At 38.4% G+C, this 18,437-nt stretch overlaps 1 protein-coding gene across 2 annotated transcripts in view; it reads right to left on the reverse strand.

Moving 5' to 3' along the window:
* The window catches only part of LOC101977920 (melanoma-associated antigen 10), a 175,814-nt gene that overhangs the window by 108,956 nt on the left and 48,421 nt on the right, over positions 1–18,437 (reverse strand). For both annotated transcript variants that reach the window (XM_078034180.1, XM_040286335.2), the window contains 2 exons: positions 11,998–12,261; positions 3,231–8,245 (listed from right to left, as the gene is read on the reverse strand). The gene's annotated coding sequence lies outside the window, so the exon portion shown is untranslated. The remainder of the gene's footprint in view (positions 1–3,230; positions 8,246–11,997; positions 12,262–18,437) is intronic.

The following is an 18,437-nucleotide window of genomic DNA, read 5'->3' on the forward strand; positions in this document are numbered from 1 at the left end:
CCAGCCCATACCAATATTTTTATGTGTAGCTCTAGTGCATTCATATTACTCCTATATAGTACCACATTGTGTAGATATTATCATAATTTATCCTTTTTTCTTTTGAGACTTTTTAAACTAACATTTTAGGGTATTCTTTCAAATATATTTTGTTTCCCTCGTACAAAATATGAATACCATATACATTTTCATGTGACCTAGTTCTCACACTAATGATACCTTACAAACGTATTCCCATTTTAGTAAATATTCTTGTATGACATAGCTTCAAATGGCTGGAGAGTATTCCATCATAGAGTTATAATTTTTTAATAACCACCAGTTGTTGAACATCTGAATTGCTTGTCATTTTTTCCTGTGATAAGCATTAAGTTGTAGGCCTTTGGCAAAGTACCTCTCCTTTTAGTAATTTATATTAAGTAATATCTGAACAAATTTGCACATAGTATGTACTGGGCACAACTTTCACAACATATATGCTCATCACAGCAAATTTTTGCAAGACTAAAATATTGAAAGGAACTTAATGTCCACTAATAGGAGATGGACTAAGTAAATTGTGTTAAAATTAGAACACAAATGCAGTTGCTGACATGAAAAGTTATAGTTTATTGTGAAGTGAAAGAAATAGGTTAAATGGTAGAATGACTACATTTTGTAAAAGAAAATAAAGATACCCTTGAAATAGTCTAGAAGAATATTCACTAAAATCTTCACAGTGATTATCTCTGGGTATTGAGATTATTTGAGAATTCATTTTTTTTCACTTTGCTTACTTACATTTTGAAGTGTTTTCAAATGATTAAATATACAAGCAAAAGGATAAATTAATAATGAATTTTGGTGCACAACTGTTTAAACATTTTTCCTGAATAGAAAATACCCTGTCATTTTAAGGACTTTGGGGGAAAAAACAAGAATATAAAAAAGAAAACAGAATCATACATAATCCTGCTCACCCAGTGATAATTAGTTCACAATCACCACTGTATTTATTTCTAGTCTTTTCTCTCTTGTTATATATTTCAAGTAGTTGCGGCCACACTTTATATCATCTTGTATGTTGGTTTTTCACTCAACATTATATACTGAACATGCTATAAATATTTTAATGGAAGAATATTACATTATATGTAAACAGCACACTTAACATAATCATTTCCTTAAAGCTAGACTCTTAGGTGTTTGTTTTTTTTTTTTTGCTCTACCAAATAAATATGCAAAGAACAGCTTTGAGCATGAATCATCCACATCTTAAATGTCCTTTGATAGATTCCTTGATGTGAAAGTATTGAGTTAAAGAATACAGCTTTATATTCCTCAATTAAGGCAGAATGTAATAGTAAAGAAAAAAAAAAAAAGAGGTCCAACCAACACCCAAATCCCATGGCCACTGTCAAAAATTACTCTGCTTAGGTAAAAACTGATATAAAGACATCTTATCTAAGTTGCAGCTTATTGTGATAACCAAATGAGAAACTAGATCCTTCTGAGTCACCAAGAACGTTCCTTCCTGAGGAATGCTTTCCTTGACTTTCCAAACTCTCACAGCAGCCTATGTTACTTTTCCTTCATGGCTTTATCACGAGTGATAAATAACTGTTCAATTATCTGTACACTGTCTGTACTCCCCCAGCCGATTTTAGGTTCCATCAGATAAGCCTGGCACCCAGTTGGCACTCAATAAATATTTGTTGAATGAATGGATGGATGAACAATGAAGTGATAGCACTTCGTAAACTGTAATTCAGATGATATGTTGCTATTTAATTATTATTGTTGTTGCTCCTGTTTATTACCATGTAGAGGATTCTAAATCTTTATGGTGATTACTTGCCTAACTGTCACTTCATTGTGTGGCTTTCATGTCATTCATAGCAGCCAGAGGCATGGGTAGCAACATTTCTGCAAGTGTCTGGTGAGAGCTGAGACTTGGAGAACCAAGTAGTTAGTTCTCTAGGTCAGCTTGCTGGGATTTAAGGAGCTGTAGTTACCATTAGTTGGATACAAGGCAGTGATCAGGAACCCAGGAGGTCAGTGATTTTTGAAGAAGCAGGTAGATCCTGGAGGTTAGAAACAAACTAATGGTAAGTGGTCTAGAGAGTAAAGTTCAAACTGGGGAATGGTCAGTGATAAGAGCTGAAAGTAGTTGGGAAAGTTAAAGTTGAAGCACTTGTACCCAAACATGAAGTCAGGAATATGATTCTAAATCAAAGGGTACTTGAGCTCAGATGACCCCTTATATTCTTTCTGTCAAAACTAAAAATGGTATTGGGAAATGTTTCCACCTACTTCCAGTATACATGAGCAAGGGAATGGGAGTAGCTGGTTGAGGAATGAAAGTCATGAATACAAATAGGTTCTGATGGTGGTGACAGGATAAATGAGACTTTGTATATAAAATTTTATAATATTGACACATAATATGGGAGCCATCAACTTGCAGATCCTATAATGCTCACCTTGATTTTCAAAAGCAGATATTATGGCAATGTGCTTAGGATCATGGACTCTTGGAAACAGGCTAGCTGGGTTCAAATCCCAGTTTTATTATTTACGAATTGACATGTCCAAAGACAATTACTTTACCTCTGTGTGCCAATTTCCTCATCTGTAAAACGGGGATGATGGTAATACCTACCTCAATGGGTTGTAGTGAAGACTAAATGAATTAATGCATGTAAGGACTAAGAACAGTGCCTGGACACAGCAAATGCTATATAATAATATTATTATTATCATCATCATGTTACATAAGACCAAATAAAAATTAATGTTATTAAAAATTGGACAAATATACTAGATGTTAACTTCACATGAAGTTAACATCTAGTATATTAAAATTTCACTTGATCCTTAGCATGTGGACTATAAAAACTACAAGCAATGGGAAAGCGGTAAATTCACCATGACAATCCTATCTGCTTATTCTGTAAATTTCGTTTTCTCCTGAATACTATCTTAAAAAGTAGAGAGTATAAATACACATTTCCTAATAACAAAAAAGACAATTAAATCAGTACAGTTGGTCTATAAAATCTGGCCTATAAGAAGGAATTCCCTATTAAATTTTTAGAAGCTAATTTTATGAGAGCAGAAATACCCAAGTTGGGAAATCTGTCTGTGGTAAGATCTGAACATGGGAAGGCTTGGACAGGGAAGACTAAATTTGAAAAAGACTCAACATGGGGGAAGGCTGGAAGACTTGGACTTTAAGCATGTTAGAATACCTGGATATTGCAGACGGTGGAAGACCTGGATGTGAGAAGACCGGCACTGGAGACATTGGAAGACGCAGATATTCAGCCCGCTGATGGAAGACTGGGTAGCTGTAGGAAGACCTGAGGATGTTGGAAGACATGAAGATGCTGGAAGATGAGGAGATGCTGGAAGCCCTGGAGATGCTGGAAGACCTGGAGGTGAAGGAAGACATGGATTTGTTGGAAGACATAGATTCATGGAAGACATGGCTTTGTTGGAAGACGTGGATTTCCTGGAAGACGTAGCTTTGTTGGAAGACGTAGGTTGGCTGGAAGACGTGGATTGGCTGGAAGACATGGATTGGCTGGAAGACATAGGTTGGCTGGAAGACGTGGATTGGCTGGAAGACGTGGATTGGCTGGAAGACGTGGATTGGTTGGAAGACGTGGATTTCCTGGAAGACGTGGATTTCCGGGAAGACAGGGATTTCCTGGAAGACGTGGATTTCCTGGAAGACTTGGATTAGCTGGAAGCCGTGGATTTCCTGGAAGACGTGGATTAGCTGGAAGACATGGATTTCCTGGAAGACGCATATTTCCTGGAAGACGGAGATTTCCTGGAAGACGGGGATTTCCTGGAAGACATGGATTTCCTGGAAGATATGGATTAGCTGGAAGACATGGATATTCCGGAAGCTATGGATTTTATGGAAGACAAGGATTTTCTGGAAGATGTGGATAGGCTGGAAGACCTGGAGGTCAATTGGAAGACATGGATCCTCTGGAAGACATGCTTTTTTGGAAGACATGGATTTTCAGGAAGACCTTAATTGTCTGGAAGACCTGGATTTTTTGGAAGACAGATTTGCTGGAAGACTCTGAGGTTACTGGAAGACATGGATTTTCTGGAAGACATGGATTTTCTGGAAGACATGGATTTTCTGGAAGACATGGATCTTCAGGAAGACATGGATCTTCAGGAAGACATGGATCTTCAGGAAGACATATATTGGCTGGAAGACCTTGACATTATTGGAAGACATGAATTGTCCGGAAGACATAGCTTTACTGGAAGACCTGGATTTAGTGGAAGAAACTGATTTTGTCTGGAAGACACGGGTTGACTGGAAGACTTGATTTGGCGGAAGACATAGATTGAATGGAAGATCTGGATTGATTGGAAGACCTAGATTTAGTGGAAGACATAGATTTTTCTGGAAGACATGGACTGACTGGAAGACTTGGATTTCTTTCTGGAAGACGTTGATTAATTGGAAGACCGGATTTTTTCTGGAAGACCTGGATTGATGGGAAGACTTGGATTTGAAGGAAGACACAGATTTTTCTGGAAGACACAGATCAGCTGGAAGACCTTGAAACTATTGGAAGACATGGACTGGCTGGAAGACCTTGAAATTATTGGAAGACATGGATTTTCTGGAAGACGTGGATTTTCCTGGAAGATCTGGATTTTGTGGAAGACCTACCATCACTGGAAGACTGGATTTACTGGAAGACTTGGAGACTGCTGGAAGACGTGGGTTGTCTGGAAGACATGGATTTTCTGGAAGACATGGATTTTCTGGAAGACATGGATTGTCTGGAAGACCTTGAGGTTATTGGAAGACTTGGAGTTGCTGGAAGACCTGGAGTTGTTGGAAGACCTTGACACTGGCGCCATTGGAAACCCTGGACATTGGAAACATTGGAAGCACAGGATGTTGGAGACATTGGAAGCCTTGGATTTTGGAGACATTGGTTACTCTGGACACTGGAGACTTTGGTGGCCCCAAACATTGGGATATTGGATATTGAAAGGCATAGACACTAGAAGCCCTTGATATTACAGACACTAAAACTCCTTTACCTGGGAACACCTAAACACCAGCAGATATAGATAATAGAGGAGACTGGCATTTAGAAATCATAAAATCAGAAGCCCTGGATATAGGGAAACATTGGAAAATCTGGATATTGACATATTTCTGATAAAAGATATAAAATTTGGAAGAATTAAGTTTTAATGATGTTAGAATTTGAGAATGCTGGCAAACCTGGATATTAGGAGATATAAATGTTAAGGGGCAGTCCTGGGTATTAGGAGATCTAGATATTAAGAGATCTAAATGTTAAGAGACATAGCCATTCAAACATCAGGGATACTAGGACACCTGAATATTGAAAGACCAGATCCTTAGATATCAAAAGACTTGCCATTGGAAGAAGAGACAATAAAAAGAAATTGTAAAACCAGAATTTAAGAAAAAAAATATATATATGAACTGAATGATATAAGTGCCTGAAGATATTAGAAAAGTTAGACTTGGACACTATGAAATACATAAACTCTAGAAGACCTGTATTTAGGAAATACTGAAGGATTGGTTCCATAGAAGTCTTGGAAGTTAGAACTCTGGACACTGAAAGAGACAATACATGGACCTTAAAGACTGGTGACAATATTGGAAGACCTAGACTTTTAATGACTCTTATTGAGGTTAGAAAATGTGGGCATCAGAGATGCTGCAGGCCAGAGACTGGAAGATATGGACATTAAAATATGGGGAAGATCTGGCAACTAGAGATGTTGTGAAGCTGTGGAGATTGGAAGACTTGAATTAGAGACAACAAAGACTGGAAAGGCCTAATCTTAGAGATATTTGAAGGCCATGTTTAGAGATATTGTGCATATTGACAGACTTGTACATTAGGGCTAAGACATTATATTAAAAAGTAGGCATATCATGAGACTATAACTTATAACCACAGCATTTCTTCTATTCAAAAGCAAAATACAGAGGAAAGAAATTTTAAGAAGATGACAAAGAGGAAGTAGGGAAATTCAAGTAAAAATAAGTAGTTTGCATGGGTTGGAACCTATCTTCATAGTCTCAATGAATTGGTCTTCTGGGCCTCTGTGGGTAGACAAAATAGGAATGGAGAGTTACCAAAGAATAAGCATATCTAAGCAAGGGGAACTACTTGGCTCTATATCAAGGTTCAGCAAATAGTTTCTGTAAAGGATTACACAGTAAATATTTAAGGCTTTGCAGGCCATATGACCTCTTTTTCAACTATTTAACTTTGCTACTATAGTGCATCCATAGATAGTAAGTAACAGTGAGGATGGCTATGCTATAATAAAACTTTGTTTAAAAAAAATATCAATTGTGTTGGATTTGGTCCGATGGTCTGTTTTCCAATCCCTTGAGATGCCAAATCTAGAGTATGGTGCATGCCAGGCTAGCATTCATATTCAAGAGAAAAACATGGAGCACTCTGAAGCCCAATATAAATGAAAATACCATGTGATATGATGACACTCTGGAGAGCAGGCTGGCAAGAACCCAAGAAGTGAGTGTAGATCTCTAGGTAAATGTTTCAGCTATATGGACAGAAGCCTTGAATTCAGAGCGGAAATTAAATGGGTTTCATTCAGATCCCCAAGCAAGGGGGCTGAGGGTCACTGAAGATGTCCTAATTTAGTAACCTGGAGGCTTGAGAAGAAACCACATATATGGGCATATATGGAGGGGAACATGAAAGAGATTATAGATTGATGGGCTCATCTCAGGCACCCTGGCTTCAGGTAATACATGTCATTTCTGCTTTTACCTACCAGAGCTTAGATGCCAAGCTTATGGAATCAGAGTTAAGCTATAGACTGAAGGTCTTTAGTCCTTATACAAGGCTGAGAAAGACAGGGACTATCACATATATGACACGAAAGACAACACAGGCAATCAAAACTGGTAAGGTACTCTGAGAATAGGCCATGAGTTAAAGATTAAACAGTAGAATATACAGACAATGGGCAGTCACTGAAAGTTTTTGAACAAGTAAGTATCTACAGTACTATACACAAGGAAAGTTAGTTGAGCAGCAAGGTACCAATAGTAAAGACTAATAAGTATATGTATTAGGACAGCTTACAATACTTAAAGGGTTGGGATGTGAAGCCATTGCAGTAATACTGGAAAGGGGTTTGAATTAAGGCAGTGACAGTTCTGTCACCCAACAGACATAGCACCAGAGTCATGAAGAATATTCAGCATTCTGAATATCACTACTTTCAAGTTCTTGAATGCCATCGCAAATAGATGAAGTACAAAGAAGTATAGATGCTAGTTATGAGGAATGTCCTTGCCTAATAAGATGAATTAGATTAAAACAACTTCTCTCAAAGACAGAGGAGCTAAAAACTTGACAGCCAAGCAAAGTAGGTTCTATGTAGCTTCATCTTTACCCCTTATACCAATCAGAGTGACTTCATTATCTTTAAAGTGGATCTAAGGGGCTGGATTATTTAATAGAGAATGGGAATATATCTATGCCAAAAAAGCTATCATCTCTAACCATCATATTAATAAATATCATATAATGATAACCACATTATAAATACAGCACAAATAATCACTGCAGAACAAAGAGTAACTTAGGAACAAAGGAAGTATTGCCTTAGGTATCTGTCTTAAGGAAAGAAAAATATTAAAAAGCATTTCTTATTCCTTATCTTAATACCATCAATGCATACTTTACTTGGAGGGAAATGAAATATTAAATTGTTGCCAAAACAGAAGTAAAAATTCTAGTCAGATAATGTTTATTTATGTTATAATAATAATAACAGCAATGATTTATTGAGCGCTTACTATGTGCCAGGCACTGCACTAAGCATCTCATAGACTCTCATAGCAACCCTAATAATGCAGGTATTTTTGACCCCATTTTACAGATTAGACACTAAAATCTGCAATGGTTAAGAAACATGCCCAGTCACACAGCTGGTAACTGGGAGGGGCAGGATTTGAAAGCAAGTTTGTCTGATTCCAAAGTCCAGGCTCCATGCTGATTCCTGACACTCCCAAACCCCCAAAGTTATACTGCTAGGACTCAGCACTACTCACGGAAAGACAGGGAGGGGTCAGGCACAGTGGTGCACACCTGTAATCCCAATGGCTGGGGAGGCTGAGGCAAGAGGATTGTGACTTCAAGGCCAGACTCAGCAAAATTGAGGCACTAAGCAACTGAGCGAGACCCCGTCTCTAAATAAAATACAAAATAGAGCTAGGGATGTGGCTCAGTGGTTGAGTGTCCCTGAGTTCAATCCCTGTACAAAAAAAAAAAAAAAAGGAGGCCCCAACCCCAAATAGATAGGAAGTTGGTCAAAGCCCTCACTCTAAGTCCCATGTCCTTCTCATTTTTATGCTCATCATACTACTGCCAAGAAGTCAAGAGCCAACTCTAGGTATTTGGCATGAAGGGGATGTCTCAAGTACGCCAGATTCATATGTAATTTCTCAATATTTGGTATTCATGCTTGAAATATTTCATTTATTCTTTCACCTGTTTTCTGTTTGATTTTATGGTTCATATATATATATATATATATATATATATATATATATATATATACACACACACAGACACACACACACACACACACACACACACACATATATATATATATATATATATATATATATATATACACACACACATACTCTGTTCACAGCAAATTTCTTTCCAAATACCTAACCAACCATAACCCACCAATATCAAAGAACATTAAATGATAATAATACCATGAAAAGTTCAGTGATCAACGTATTTCACATCACAATCATTGTTCACAGAAACCATCAGACTTAAACACGCTGTGGAAACCCTTGACCAGCATTCAGGTGGCAGCAGCTATATGATCCAGATGTAATTTAAAGAGCTGGCTCTGCACTGAACTTAAATTAAAGTTTAAAAGATTTTAAATAAAAAGATCTTTTAAAATGTAATACCAGTTTTTAAATATATTCTCCACATTCCAGCAGCCTGGACTGCCCTTTCTCCCCACTTTCTTTCTTTTTTTGCCAGAGGGTTGAAATATATCTATAAAGAAGGAAGTTTCCAGGTGCTTCTTAATATCATCTCAAGAACTCGCCCCCCCCCAAAAAAAAGAGAAAAAAAAAAAAAAAGAACTCGCCCAAACCATTTGGCAACAGAAAGGGCCTTTCTACTAAAACTACTCAAAGAAATGTCAGCATATAACTTACTCAGAGAAATGTTAGCTTTTCAATTTGGGGGACTATTTTTCATTAAAGAAGAACAATACCTGTTTACACTATAGTGCTGTCATGAAGTTCTATTGCTCCATTTAGCCTATACCAAACCTTCACATCCTCCTGTGAGTTCTTCTGACTTCTTGAACTGAACTACATTAAAATATGTCCATTATTTACCCTTATCAGTGATACTTCTTAGATTATTTTAACTGGATTTTGTCTTAAATAAGAACTAGGTTCACACTTATTTCAAATGACTTAGGCCCTAGACAAATGTTTCCATCTATCAAGCCAAGGTCCACAACAAATAAGATTATATAATGTTCAATTCCTCACTGGATGCTGTGGCAAATGCCTGTAATGTCAGCAGCTCAGGAGGCGAGGTAGGAGGATCACAAGTTCAAAGCCAGCCTCAGCAACTTAGTGAGGCTCTAAGCAACTTAGTGAGACCCTGTTTCTAAATAAAATATAAAAAGGTCTGGGGATGTGGCTCAGTGGTTAAGCATCCCTAGGTTCAATCCCTAGGGTACAAAACAAACAACAACAAAACAAACAAACAAACAAAAAACCATGCTAATTTTATTATTTTCCATTAAATGTTCCTAGTGGATGCAATTCAATTTAAATTTTGATTTCTCTAATTCTGGTCTAATTAAGAGAAACAAGAGCCAAGGCAGTAATCTCAATGAATGCTACATGATTGGGAAAGCTTATTCTTTAAAAGCATATAGAAGCACTGATTATAAAAAAATATATATACTGATTAAAAAAGATCACTGGCTTAAAAATATTTACTTCTAGGCATGATTAAGAATAAGCAAATTAGCTGGGCACAATGGTACACGCCTGAAATCTGAGCAGCTCAGGAGGCTGAGGCAGGAGGATCATGAGTTCAAAGCCAGCCTCAGCAAAAGTGAAATGCTAAGCAACTTAGTGAGATCCTGTCTCTAAATAAAATACAAAATAGGGCTGGGGGTGTGGCTCAGTGGTTGAGTACCCCTGAGTTCCATCCCCAGTACCCACCCCCCAAAAAAATAATTAAGCAAATAACCCACAGAAACTTGAAATATTTACCACACAGACTTCTCCACTTAGGTTTATGGAAACAATAGATGCAAAGTGTTAAGATGTTTTATACACTAACATTTATGTATTATTTTACCTACATCCTATAACCTAGAAGAAAAAAACATAAGTAGCAATGGGAGGTACTTTCTATTTTTCTTTCCCAGATATTGATGCTACATTTACCTTTTTTTCCTAAGGCACCTATGCCCAACTTTCTATTCTGGAAGGGACTAAAATGTGAATCACAACTCTTCAAATAATAAGAAAATAAAATAATATTACTACTTACCTTGGTCTCTAAGAAAGGGCTTAATGTACTCCCAAGGTCAACCAATGAGGCTGATAAACTTTTCTCTCAAGAATATCTGTCATCTCAAGTAACTATGCAGGCATGTCCTTGCAGCCTTCATCTTCTGCCCTTTTTCCTGATCACTTCAGACTCAGTTATGGGGAGCCTATCATTCAGACTTACAGACTGGGGAGAAAATTACTGGATTCCCCCATTCCTAATCACAACTCATGTAGGTTCCTTCTATGTTTCCTCTAAGAGCAAATTCAATTTACTCTGTGCTGTCATTTTTCATGCTGTTACTCAAAGGTAGCATTTATTTGACTACTGCACCCAAATCTCATCATTCCAGGTTGTCTTTATGGTTTTTAGCTATATAAGTTCCTTTTTGGCAACTACATGCTGAAGAGTTATTTTTCCTCCTTTCCCTATGCAGGATGTTTGCTCTTCATCATGACATATAATTATGGTGCCAGTATAGCAATGCTGGCCCAAGCAGCAGTTAAGAGAGAGGAAAAAACAATGCTATTTAGACTTCCTATCTCTCTGGCTCCCAGAGCAACTGTCCAACTGAGTTCAAAATAGACATCCAATGAGACTGTGTACAAGTAGCCAAGAGAACAGTAGGTTCCTAATGTCTTTGCTAAGAATTCTTAGAATACTATATTAGCTTCATCTCTCTGGCTTTCTGACTTTATTTTTCCCCTCTGTTAAATCTGCCTGGAGAATTCCAAAATTGAAACAATGACTTCTATAAAAACAATTGAGTTGAATAAAGTAAACATAAGGGATACAGTGGGAATAAAAAAATGTTCAATCTGGAAATGAATTCTCCAGCACAGGAAGTATCAGAATCTCCTTTTAGCGGGATATTCTACTGTTCAAATTACTAGGAGGCCAGATTTGAGAACAGAGAGGAACCACAGAAATGAAGTATAACAGGTCTTCCTCCTTAGTTAGGTAACAAGGTAAATCCAGGAATTCTGCACAAATGTACTGCCTTTCAAGACCAGCCAATAGCTAAGTTATAGAATCACTGCGAAACAAATTAACTTAGAGCAGACTAGTCCCTTCTGGTAAAAAAGCAAGTTAGGCTTAATCAGAAGTGAAACAACTTTCAGGATCAGGAGCACAAAATCAAATTGTCAAATCAGATATTGCAGTCCCCTCCCTATGGTTGAGTTCCTGAAACCCCCACACTATCTGTGCTGAAGAAATTTAAGACATTTTAGGGAAAAAAAGGGGTGCGGGGAGGGAGCAGAGAAGAGAATATTGTGAAAGCTGGGACAACTGGTTTGTTCACTGAAGTAAATGTCAATGCTATTTTTCACATTCTACATTAGCAATACTGGTTACTGGACAATGATTTCTATTTCTCTCTGACCTCAGGGTAAGGATGATAATGCACCAGTGAAAGTTCTGGTCACGGCAGTAGCAATTGGGAAAGGAAAGAGAAAATGGGAATCGGTTTGCAGAGAAGTGAGCTCAGTCTTCTGCTCCAGTTTCATCCCCAGCACATGGGTCACCACGTCGCCATCAGAGTCTAGAGCCATCAGAGTCTAACCCCTCGATCCAGCTATCCTGTGTGCGGTACTGAGTGTGTGGAGCAGGTCTGAACGGCATGGCAGATGGTCCAGATTCTTCTCCCCTGTTAAAAGATCAGAGAGAAAACACTTAATGACTTCTCTTTGCAGGTTTCATATGACTGCTTCATAGGGTTGTGGGTCATCAGTTAAGCCTTGCCTGAAGGTCATATATCCCCCTGCAGGTCCTTTTTCTTCTGAGTCATTCCAACAATTTGATTTTCAGAGTAGGTGCCTCAACTTTGAGTTCTGGAGGTTAACCTACAGCGCCATCTTCTATCAACATTTGGTGTGATCACATCTATGAAATATTTCTCAACTATCTTCTCAGTGTGAGAGTCACTTAGGGCAATGTCACTTAATCTCTTCAAACCCTCTACCACTCAACTATTTTTGCAAATGTTATAACATTTTCGATTTCTTCTACCACTGGACAGAGGCCTTCAGTATCAGTTTTATATATATATATATATATATATATATATATATATATATATAACTTTATTTATTTATTTTTATGTGGTGCTGAGGATCAAACCAAGGGCCTTGCATGTCTAAAGCGAGCACTCTACTGCTGATCCACAACCCCAGCCCCTCAGTATCAGTTTTACTTTGTCTTTTGCCATAAAAATGTTTCCAATATTTATATAATCATACCTTGCTTTGAAAGCCTTCTCCTCATTAATATTAGAGAAATACATTCTCTTGTTTTCTTTCAATGTTTTTAAAGTTCTGTGGTGGTATTTTAAGGCATTGAAGAAAGGATGGACTACTCAAAAAAAATGGCATTGGAAGAAATGAGTGTCCATCTACAACCACCTGGAGGTCTCTCTCAGTGAATTCCTTACGTGTAGAGCTAGCAGGTTCTAATACTTACAGAGCTTCAAGGTGGCCAAGTTGGTATTTCAGTTTCAAAGATCAATTTTAAGGATTAGGGTAGCTTGGGGAGGGAAGCATTGCCAAATGAATACTTAACTGTGAATTTTGCTGGCTAAAGTTCTGTTTTTGTGCCAATCACAGGGAGCAAAAAAAAAAAAAGATAATGCCCAGAAATGGTGACCAATGGTGAAGTTTCCACAAAGTCTTTCTTTCTTTTTTTTTTTTTTTTTTAATTTAAAGTTGCCACTTTTGAAACCTTTCTGAAAGAGGGTTTAAATCCGGCACTTCCTCCACTTTAAAACACTCTTGAGGGGCTGGGGTTGTGGCTCAGTGGTAGAGCGCTAGCCTCACACGTGTGAGGCCCTGGGTTCAATCCTCAGCACCACATAAAAATAAATAAATAAATAAAGGTATTGTGACCAACTACACTAAAAAAAAAAAAAAAAAAAAAAAAAAAAAAAAAAAAAAAACCACTTCTGAGTCCCCAGTGGCTCAACAAATAAAGTCCAGCCTGTGCCTGTGTGCTGGCTCCTGCCCACTTTCCCAGACTCACCTTTCACTATCTCTTTCCTTTCTCCTCTGGCATCTATATGTCAGCCAGTTAAAGGGCCATTTCAATCCTCTAGCTTGCCTCAACCTCCAGCACTTGCTTCAACACTCTGCCTTCTAGGAAGCATTCCTGGTGCATTCTCATTCTCTCTCTCTCTCTCTCTCTCTCTCTCTCTCTCTCTCTCTCTCCCCCTCCCTCCCTCCCTCCCTCCCTCCCTCCCTCCTTCCTTCCTTCCTTCCTTCCTTCCTTCCTTTTCTCTCTCTCTCTCTCTCTCTCTCTCTCTCTCTCTCTCTCTCTCTCTCTCTCTCTCTCTCTGGTGTGCTGGCTCTCAAGTACTGATGGAAGCTCTCACAGCCTCCTTCCCATGCTTACTCTGATGAAAAAACTTACTCTGATAACATTTCACTGCAGTGTGAAATGCAGTGTGTTTTCCTGGGTCTGAATCATTTAGAAATGTCATGACAATGTCTGGAACAGAATAAGTCCTTGTTTTCTGGCATAGATGTTCACATAGAGAGGGGAAAGATGGCAGGATACCATCTCACCAATTGGGTCAAATCATAAAGGCCTTCAGATACCAGATTGTCTTCAGTGTAATAGAATTATGTCAACCATCTTGATATTTGAAAGGGGTTACACTTGCAGTGAATAAAACAGCATATATTTAGGATAAATCTCACCTGTTCTTTTATTGCTAAGTTTGGATAATGCAATGCATAGGAAATTCTTCTCCCTCATGATGGGGAAGAAAAAGTTTATGTCATTGGATGTTATGGAAATCAACTGGATTATGGAATTACCACTTACAAACAGAAAACACAGAATCCAAGACTCAAATAGAAGATATCTGAAAAGTATGAGGACTAGTCTACAAAAGTGTGAAACTCAACATACAGTGTCAATGGAGGAACAACTAGGAATACGAGGCCCTACGGTGATTTGCCCTTGGCTTACTCTCCAAGGGCATCTCTTGTTCCCATACTTCTCCTTCACTGTGCCCTATTTCACAGGGAAAGAGCACTACAATGAAATGACACTGTAACACTGGCCTCATTTTGAACCTTCCAATGACACTTCTGCCTCTCAGCAGGACCTTTATACTTGCCATTCTCTTGGCTTGGAAGAATATCCCCCATATAGACTTATTCATCCATATGGCTTATGTTCACCCAGGCCTTTATTCAAAGGTCACCTTCTTGGGAAAGCCCTCTGTGATTGCCTTCTCTAAAATTTCACCCCATCTCTAATCTTTTACTTAGTTTTCTCCTCATAGCAGTTATCAACACAATTAAGTTGCTTTATTAATCTTTCTTCCACTCAGAATGTAAGCGACACCAGGGCAGGTTCACTAGAACTGCATTTCTAGTTCACCCCTGCATCCCTCATGCCTGAAGTGCACCTGGGATACAGTGGGTATGACACATTGGCAGCAAATACTTGCCACACTGAACTGCTCCAGAAAAGCCTTCCTCTATCATACCCACTGGGCCCCATGATAACAGGCTAATAGAAAAAAGCACAGAGTGCCAAGGGTACCTGTGAGCCTCCCTGGCCACTCTTTCCATTTAGTTCCCAGCCCCTGTTTTTTCTCTGCATTAGAGAGCTCAGCTTCTGTGACTTCAACCATACCTTCTCTGCAGAGTCCCTGGCCTGGCGCCACATGATCAGTGCCCAATAAAATCAATGGTATAAAGAGTACAAAGCAATACAAGCTCTTCCTAAGACAGTTCCTAAGAACTCCTTGAGGGTCTCAGGGAACCATTCCCTGTTGTTTTAGTTTTGCTACTGTGACTAAAAGATATAAACAGAACAATTATACAGGAGGAAAAATTTATTTGAGGGCTCACAGTTTCAGAGGTCTTAGACCACAGACAGCAGGCTCCAGTCCTTGGGGCTTGAGGTGATGCTGAATATCATGGTGGAAGAGTGTGGCAGAGGTAAGTGGCTCATGTGATGATCAGGAAGCAGAGAGAGACTCCACTCACCAGATACAAATATATACCCTACAGTCACATCCCCAATGAATTGCTTCCTCCAGCCACCCCCACCTGCCTCCAGTTATCACTCAGTTAACCCATCAGGGATTAATTCACTTATTAGGTGAAGGCTATGACCCAATCTTTTCTAAACCTTCTTGCATTGTCCCCTTCTTGCTTTTTGGGGAGACCTCATATCCAAACCATGATACCTGTGAAGTTATACCAGGGTTGGGTTTTCTAGTTTTAAGAAAGAAGAGACATCACAAACAGGAATACACCATCTTATAAAGGAACTCAATCTTTGCATTTCAGGCTGTTGTAAGATTATTTCTCCATTGCCCCAAAAGGCAGGTATAGACCCTCCAGATGGGTAAGACAGAAGACTGTGAGCTCAATATTAGGAAAGACTTTTTAAAATAATAATACCTATGTAAAATGGACTGGGCTATTGCATTAAGGTGTGAGATACGGGACACTGGAAGAACTAGATGTCAGGGATATGATCAAGAAGGTTCCCTTAAAGGTACGAAGGGAGAGAGGGTCCCAGGGCAGCTGACTTTGATTCTGCATCTGCGCTCTAGCCTTTGTCAGTGTCCCTGTGTAAACAGTTTCCAAGAGCTAATCTTCCCTTTGTCAAATATTTTCTACCTTTCTTTTCCATTTCTCCAACTTCAAGTAAAGTTCTCATTCCAACCTAGGACATTTTATACAATATTCCCAATGGATTTGGCTATATCAAAAGCCTGTCTTGCACACACCAGCTTGTTGGTCCCCCAAACAGTTCTTCTGTTAATGCTGCCCTCTTGCTCAGAAAACCTGCAATGGCTCCCCAAAATCTTACAGGACAGATTCCAAACTCCTAGGCCTAAACAGTGCCCCATTTTAATTCTTGCTTCCTGCTTCAGTGGGTGCTACATTGTACCTTCCTCCAAAAGGCTCTCTAGGAATGAACACTGGTCTACTCACTAGCTCCAAACCAAAATCACATCTGTACCTGTGATCACACTCTTTCTGTAGGCTGGAATTTGATATTTCATACAGTATAGGTATTATTATTACTATTAGTTCTATTTTATAGATGAAGAAACTGAAGTTCACAGAGGTTAAGTAATCTGTCTAAGGTCACATTTTCATTAAATGGCAAAGCCCAATATTTATTTACGTGCTGGGATGGAACACAGGGCCTTATGCATGCTAAGCAAGTGCTCTATCACTGAGCTACACCCCTAGCCCTCAAGTCCAAAATTCATATCCATACAACCATGCTCTAGACTCCATACATAACTACACAATCAACTTGAACCTAATGACCTTCAGCTTCAGGTCTTTTAATTCCTTTTTTTTTTTTTTGGTACTGGAGATCTGACCCAGGGACTCTTTATATCCCTGGCCCTTTTTATTGATTGATTGATTGATTGATTGACAGTATTTCACTAAGTTGCTGAGGAGCTCACTAAGTAGCTGAAGCTGGCTTTGAACTTGCAATCCTCCTGTCTCAGCTATTCCAGGCACTGAGATTATAGGCATGGGCCACCACATCCAGCTCTTGTCTTATCATTCTTAACTGCTCCAAAATTATCCCGCAACAAGAGACTGTTGGTTAAATTAAAAAGGCCTTCACTGTTCAAAAAGACAATACTTGCAGAAAAACAATGAACAAAATCATATTCAAAATGAAACATCCAGAACTCATAGGTTCCAATTCAAAGTATGAGTTTCAGTCTCTCAAACCTACATTTCCTTTTTGCTTCATATATTCATAACAAAACTACAACAGATTAGTATTGATCCAACTGTTCCATTAAATTGCCATAAATATTAGCTAAACATAGCAGATTTCAATCCTAATCTTGTTCTGAATCATGCACATTGTTTTCTTTTTATTAAAAATCTTTTACATTTTCCTCTTATATTACTACTGCAGATATAGATCATATTTCATTGGATATGTCTCTGTAGAAAACTGAATCATAAATCATTAAGATCATATGACTATTCACAACCCAGTTTTCATTCTTCCAAATGAATAACAGCAAATTTCACAAATTTTCTTGATCTGATCTTAATCTCTACAGGCAAAATTCCTATTCGTGTTAAAAAAAACTTCGTGGTATAATGATATTTATTCTACATTGCTTGTTTGTTCTTGCTATGTTAATCTTTAATAACAAGGACCATTATGAAACATTTTCACTATCCTTCTGTGGTCAACAGGTCACTGGTGAGACATCCATTAATTTTTAATAATGATCTATTTTTTTACATTAAAATTTCATGGAAAATCTTTCATAGGCCTTACTGGATCAAAGTATTTTTTATAGCTCTGAAAAATTCTCCATTGCAAAGTCAGAGTCTTTGTAGCAACAGTGCCCTCTGCTGGTCACAGAGCAGAAAAGTCAAATTTGGGCAAATAAAAAACAAAAGCTGTGAACTCCTGTGAGCCCTAAGGATGCCCACAAGGATCCTTGTCCCCAAGTTTCTTCCTCTTTAGATTAACTAGAGTTCTGACTTAATACTTTCTCAAAGGAAGCAAACTGTTCTTAGCAGGCCAAGGATTGGTCAGGTGCTCCAACAAACTCCCTTTTGAGGAGCTGGTCACACCCAAAGTTTCCAAAGAATTTTATTTAATTAATTATTATTATTATTTTCCCAGAAAAGGCACATAGAAGCCAGGCTGATAGTGCATGCCTGTAATTCCAGGGATTCCAAAGGAGTCTAGTCTCAGCAACTTGGGGAGACCCTGTCCCAATAAAAAGAAAAAGGGCTGAGGATGTAGTTCAGTGGTAGAGCACTCAAGGTTCAATCCCTAGTATGGGAAGGGAGTGTGGGGGTG

The sequence above is a fragment of the Ictidomys tridecemlineatus genome, chromosome X (assembly GCF_052094955.1).
Source record: "Ictidomys tridecemlineatus isolate mIctTri1 chromosome X, mIctTri1.hap1, whole genome shotgun sequence".
NCBI lineage: Eukaryota > Metazoa > Chordata > Mammalia > Rodentia > Sciuridae > Ictidomys > Ictidomys tridecemlineatus.